This window comes from Bison bison, unplaced genomic scaffold, assembly GCF_000754665.1.
Source record: "Bison bison bison isolate TAMUID 2011002044 unplaced genomic scaffold, Bison_UMD1.0 scf7180017864162, whole genome shotgun sequence".
Lineage (NCBI taxonomy): Eukaryota > Metazoa > Chordata > Mammalia > Artiodactyla > Bovidae > Bison > Bison bison.
The window spans coordinates 3186954-3193975 of NW_011494734.1; the positions used below are offsets into that span (position 1 = coordinate 3186954).

The 7022-nt window shown below is 41.0% G+C and overlaps 1 protein-coding gene across 1 annotated transcript in view; it reads right to left on the minus strand.

Annotated features, from left to right (window-relative positions):
• The window catches only part of SLC26A3 (solute carrier family 26 (anion exchanger), member 3), a 33645-nt gene extending 27665 nt beyond the window's left edge, over nt 1-5980 (minus strand). Inside the window, exon 1 of the mRNA XM_010841475.1 lies at nt 5885-5980. The gene's annotated coding sequence lies outside the window, so the exon portion shown is untranslated. The remainder of the gene's footprint in view (nt 1-5884) is intronic.
• Nucleotides 5981-7022: the final 1042 nt, after the last annotated feature.

Sequence of the window (7022 nt, forward strand, 5' to 3'; positions counted from 1 at the left end):
AAAAAAAAAAAAAAAAAAAAGCCACCGTTTTGTTGCTTTACTCATATTTTCCAGCAGGTTTTGATGGAAACACATTAGTTCTTTTCCTTAGTCATTTTATTTTTTTTCTCCTTCCTTTTGCTGTTATGTGTTTTGTCTCTGTTACGTTATGGTCTAATCTTTTTTACTAGTGACAAGGATGGCAGATATGATTACATCTCCATCTCCATGAAGCTGCCTTCCCTGAGGAGGACCATGTCTGGCTCTTTTGTGGGTCAAAGGCTCAGACTACAAAGGGAGTGCTTGAGGGCAAGAGTCAGGGTTGCTTAAGAAATCTTTACAGAATTTAGAGAGCTTGAGGGCCACAATTCCGATCTTGTGGTTCTTCCCTAGGCCGCCATCACTGCTCCCAAAAGCAGCTGCCTTATAGTCCACATGTAACCAACCATCTGAGCCACTGAATCATCCACTTCTTTGGTGTCTCTGCTGAAAAAAGCTCCTGACACTCATAAATTAATGTCATTCCCCAGTCCATCATTTCTGGGATTCTTGAGAATGACCTAATTTAGTTAGGAATTCAAAAGTGATTTTTCTTAATTTAAAAACAAAACAACTTGAACATGTTACCTTTACCTCAGAAATTCTTGGAAAACTTTTTTTCTTGGTGCTTAGAGTAACAATTTCAGTTTCAAATATGACACCCATATTAATGTATAACCTTTTCATTTCTGTTTTATCTTCATGCCTCAGATTTTTCTCTGGGTTCGTTAAGGGGTCAGTGGTTTTGGGGGATTGAAATTCATTCTCAGGCACTTTTCCTCCTAATGATTTTTGAACTTTAAATCTCATTTGTATACATTTCCACTCTTATCTCCTTTCCTATGATGTGTTCTTTTTAATTTTTTGGCTTTTATTTCATACCGATTACATACACAGACACACATACACATATATACATATACCTACATTCTTTGGTCCTGTGACTTAGGCATACAAGTTTGTCTTTCTCTGCGTTCCCTGCCACCAACCCCCTGCCCCAAGCACAAATTTAGTCCTGGGATTATTTTATAGAGTTCAGTTTTTTCCAATTTAACCATTTTGATTTATTAATAACACTTTGATATTTATAGGAATTAGGGAGAGTCATGTACATTACCCATTCCCCTCCAACCCCCCAAACTCCACCCATCCACAACGGGCTGTGCAAAACTGTCACCACCGGGCTTCCGGCTACCTGGGCACCTCCATTCTGCCTGCCCCACTCCTCTGAAAAGTGTCCATCGCCCTAACCTTTGCATATCTCAGCATTTATACATTTATCCATTCAGTGTTCTATTCTTTCAGCGTCTGCCCTTCCTGTGGGAAACTAATTTGAACCAAGATGCGCATAAGTGATGCTAGTATTTTTCTTCAATTGGTGGTCATTTGAATCCAGGAGGCAAGCAGGTATGCTGAATATTTCCTGGCCTCTCCCCAGTCACGGTAGATACCTCCACCACCCTTGCACAAAGTTGGCTGTCACTGACTCCACCCTGAGCCAGATTTCAAAATACCGCTGTGCCAGTCAGCGGAAAACCAGAAGTAAGTCAGCCTTATTTCATGAATTGGTCTTTGGACAATGGGAAATACAGCCATGTCTTGAAGATAGCTACACCTCGGGGAGAGGTGGGAGAATAAGCAGAATAATGGGTCCAGGGAACACTTTCAGAGGGACCCCAATCCACAGCCAAAGAGGAACCAGTGCACCAGAACTAATGAGCCTGCAATCTGGAGCCTCTGCAGCTACTGATCCTAAGCCACAGCTGCTACAGACTGCATGCCCCAGAGCCTGTGCTGTGCAACAAAAAGAAGCCACGGCAATGAGAAGCTCTTGCCCCCCAACTAGAGAGTAGCTCCCCATTCACCTCGACTAGAGAGAGCCTACACACAGCAGTGAGGGCCTAGCACAGGCAAAAAGAATAAATATTATTATTTTTGTTAAAAAGGTGATGGGGCTGGAAAGAGGATCCTGAGGGTGTGGGGCAGTATCTCTAAAGAGTCCCAAAGCAAATGGCTATAGAAAAATATTTTGGATGTTTTTTCTGCTAAAATAATATGGATGATGCACACAACTCTAGTTCAGTGGGCAAGAATATAAGAGCATCCTGTATTGCTTAGTCAAGAAGTTCGCTTATGTACCTGCTTTACAGCGGTCTTATAACACCTTCTAGGAACTTAGTTCAGTTTTCATCTTAGTTCAGGCACTAAACATTATTTTTATTATTGACAGCTCTTTTTATTGGCAATCATTATTATCAGTCTTACTGCTGAGAAACTAAGTCAAGCCTAATGCAGTCAGGAGGTGCAGCCGAAAAGAGTGAGAATTTGGCAGCTAAGTAGACCTGCCTTCACATCATTACTTGGCCACAGTTTGAGTTGCTCTGGGCAAGTGCGTCAATCCTTAGTTTTTCTCATGGTGAAAAGGGATGTCATTACCTTCCTTGTAGGGGCATTGTAAGGGCTTCCCAGACAGCTCAGTGGTAAAGAATCAGCCTGCCAAGGTGGGAGATGTGGGTTTGATCCCTGGGTGGGGAAGATTCCCTGGAGAAGGAAATGGCAACCCACTCCAGTATTCTTGCCTGGGAAATGCCATGGACAGAGGAGCCTGGTGGGCTACATTCCATGGGGTTGTAAAAGAGTCAGACAGTACTTAGTGACTAAACAACATCAACAAAGGGCCATTGTGAAGACTGAAATTAGGGTATATAAGGAGAGCCTTCTTAGCTTTAATTGCATAGGTAATAATTTCAGGACTGAGTTTAATATTGACCAGTAGACTCTACATGACACAGTCAGCTGGTACCTGTCTGAAAATATTAGTGCTACCATCTTTTCTATGACTTCATATTTATTCTAAACTTCTCCAGAATTGACAGTTTTCCATTCTCACCCATTTATTTCAACGTAATGTTAAAGTGTCTAGCTATCTAAGCTTCCTAGCATATACAAGGCCCTGCATATTTTGGCTCTGGCCTATCTCACAAGTTTCTTCACTCCTCCTTCATAATTACAGAAGTTTCTTAACAAACAAATGATATTTAACATCGCCCCTGTTCCTTTGCATGCACTTTTTCCTTTACCCGTGTTTTCCTCCTCCAACACCTGGTAAATTCCAATTCATCCTTTAAAATACTTGGCTGTCAATGACCAATGGTTTGTTCCTTCAACAAGCATTTATTATTCTATTGTTTTTTAGGAAAACTTCCTAACATAACTGTGTAAGATATGACGGTGCTGTAGAGCCTTCATGGAATCCTCTAAAAAGAGCTAATCATTTCCTTTTTACACACCTGGTAGGCATTTCTGTCCCAGAGGATACTGAATTGTCATTATTTGTTTATAAGTTTCTCTTGCCAATAAGACTCAGTTCCTCAAGGACAAAGCCCAAACTTAATCATTTCTTTCCTTTTTGCAGAGTACCTGTAAAGTAGTCATTACTCAGGAAGATTTTTTGAGATAAATTGAACTATAAACAAAAGATATAGAAATGATGTGGTTCTAAATTCCAAAGTTTACTTCCATAGAAGGAGTGTCCAATGTGAGTGATACAGATAACAAATTGTAAGAAGAAGGGATGTGAATGTGGGTTGGCATTGAGAAAGATTTTGTCTAGGAATTGTGTTAGACCTTAAAGAACAGATAAGTTTGAAAGAGATAAGAAAGCAATGGGGGATTAAGACATCATGTTCAAAGGCTAGTGAGACAAATACTGAAACAGGATTTTGTTGGACAAAAGGATGAATTATTATGAAAAACGTTAAGTGTTAAGTTGTTAAGAAGGCATCTCAGACCCATGAAGCTGACAAAATTAAAGAGAATCCCTTGACTTTCTCTAAGGCTTTGCATTTTTCTAAGCACTTTCACTTTTCTCCCTTGAGCAGAGAAGGTAGAAATTATTATTGTTAACTTACAGATCAAGAAATTGAGATCAGAGAAGATAGAAGACTTTCCCAAGTTTCACAGCTAAGCAAGTGACAGGGCTAGGACAAGAAGCCAGGTCTTGTGAACGATTCTTTCCAGTATGTACTCTTCTCTGCCTTTTGATGTAGGGGCACCCATGAGCCCTGAATCCCTGAGAGACAAGGGCACAGAGTTCCAGATGAGACACATACATACAGTGCTCTTGTCCTTGTGCAGAAGAGCCCCTCTGCCACGCTCCTGCTCTCAATATCACATACACAAAATGTGAGCCCGGGTAGCCTGGAGTTCAATCTCATTCAAGTGAACCTGATTATTCTCCCCTTTACTACGCAATAAAGTGAAACAGAGGCTGGAGGAAGGCTCTTTTCTTCTTGTTTGGAGAACCAAGGACCTCCATCATGGAGAGAAGCTGAACCAGGTTATTACTTATTTATTCAGGAATTTAAAAACATCCATTCTGATTTTGTGGATTTTGTTCCTTAGTCAAATATAAGCTGTTTAGTAGACATTGAGACATTTGTTCATTTACTTATATACTTATTCATTTATCAAGATGGAGGAGGCAAGATATGTGTTAACCCACTGTAAAACTAACCCACTCTAAAACTACTTTTGTCTGAAATCAAATATTTGCTTCCTCATTTCTCAGTAGAAATGATCTTTATGTGGCCAACTTTCATTACACTGTTTTTCTGAATGACAAATTTTCTTTGGAAAAGAAAATTATTTAATCCAGAAATTTAATAAGTTATTTCCCATGCTCACATTTAGGAGAATGTGTGTAATCTTCTGACATTTTAGAGAATGAAATGAATTTTTTGTTAGGGCTGGTAATCCATAGGAAAAATACTGCTGCACAATATAGTATTAATCGTGGCATATGACACTCTGCTGCTTTCCAGTGGCAATTTTTTTCTCTCTCTCTTCCTTTTTACTATCTGTCCTACTTGTTTCTATTTCCTTTTTGCATGCCCCCCTCCACTCCCAATGGAGAAGGAAATGGCAACCCACTCCAGTATTCTTGCCTAGAGGATCCTATGGACAGGAGCATGGTGGGCTGCTGTCCATAGGGTTGCATAGAATCGGACATGACTGAAGCGACTTAGCATGCATGCATGCATTGGAGAAGGAAATGGCAACCCACTCCAGTATTCTTGCCTGGAGAATCCTAAGGACGGAGGAGCCTGGTGGGCTGCCGTCTATGGGGTTGCACAGAGTCGGACATGACTAAAGTGACTTAGCAGCAGCAGCAGCTCCACTCCCATTTTCCCTTCTTGGACTATCTGGGGAGTTTGGCACTTAAATCCCTCACTTCTGGACCAAAAGACTTTTCTCAACACCTTCTAATAGATCATCCTATCTCCTGGAAAAGCCTTTCCTAAAGCCTGCTTTATTTGCTAAACTTCAGAATAGATGGTCTACTCATAAAATCAGATTTGGGTGTAGAATAAAAGGAATATGGGGATAATGAATACAAAACCCTGCTATCATTGAAAGGGCTATTTTAAGTCCTAAAAATGCATACAGACGTTTACTCAAATGTCATATCAAAATCTACTCAAATGTTTACATCACATTGCTATGGCTCCAGACTAACATTTTAAGCCTATTGTTAGGTATAATTTTTTTTTTTTAGTTCTACCAGTTTATTGCTACCAACCCATCTACCTCCACCCTCCTCATACCTGCGTACTCAGTCATGTAACCCCATGGACTGCAGCCCACCAGGCTCCTCTGTCCACGGAATTTTTCAGGCAAGAATACTGGAGTGGGTTGCTACTTCCTTATCCATAGCCTATTGTTAGGTATGATTTAAAATATTCCTGATCATGGAACAAACTCAAGAATGCCACCCTAACTTTTGAATATGTTTCAGTCAGAAAATATACCATTTGCAAGAAACAGAAAACCAATTTGAGTAAAAAATCATAAATGTATTTCCTACCTGATACACAGTCATTGAGGCTGTTCAGCGATGTTGAAATATAGCCCAGTTCTAAGAGGCAGTGTCCATCCACTTAGTTTTATAGGTTCTGCATGCATCCATATGTGTATTGATGACTGTATATAGGTTATGTAAGGCAGTGGGGAAATCACCTTTCTGTCGTCTTTAATACTTAACTTCCATTAACTTTTACAACAATGGAAAGACTCCAGTGTCTTGACCTTTGAGACTCTGATCAGCAGATGGGATGATTACAACAGCTTCCTCAAGTTCCTCGTGAGATTATACCTCTCATTGCACTTGTATGTGTGTGTGTGCATTACATTGGTTTGCAGAGATTTGCACAGCAGATGTGTATGTAGAAGTTAAGGAAAAAAAAATCTCAGTGAGGGTTGTCTTCCTGACACTTTTCCTAGCAGTTTGGATGGGAGTTCAGAGGTATTACTTCTTGGCTGGGTCACTCCATGGAATGCTCATGAGCTGCAAGAGAGTGGTGTACAGGCTAACTTGTGTGATAAAGGCCCTTGTTAGGAAGCTCTCCTAACTCCAGGCAACAGGCCTCTGTTTTGGCTCTAACATATGTCCGGCCCATTGCTCCTACTAAAAGCAGCAAACCCTATGTTGCTGAACCCAGTGGGTATTTTGAATCCTCATCTTACTCAACCTTTTAGCATTTGATTGTGCTGACTACTCTTCCAAGGAATTCTCTCTTTTTAAAATGTTAATTCTTTTCAACCCACCTGTCTCCATTTTTCACCTGATACGTCTTTGCCAACTCCACCTTTACCCAACTCCTTGCTTGGCATTCCCTTCTGTCCTAGACTCCCTTTTCTTCTTGTTACCAGTTTGAGTCCTTGGACTCTGGAATCAATGGAAACTGATAACAGACAAGGTGAGAAATTCAGGCAAGCTTTGTTGGGATTGGTGCTGCTGCACGAGGGAGTGAGAACAAGTAACGGGTTCCTTTGCTTGCTCCCTGAGGGGGGTGGGCTGGTTCCTTAAATGGGGTGAAGGTAGGGGTGAGTTGATACATCTGGGTCAGACCAGAGGGCTGGCTTAGGTGGTCTGCCCACCCCGTTGGTGGTGCTATTGCAGGAGTCATGCATAATAGTACCCTGCTTTCATTCCCAGCACCTTG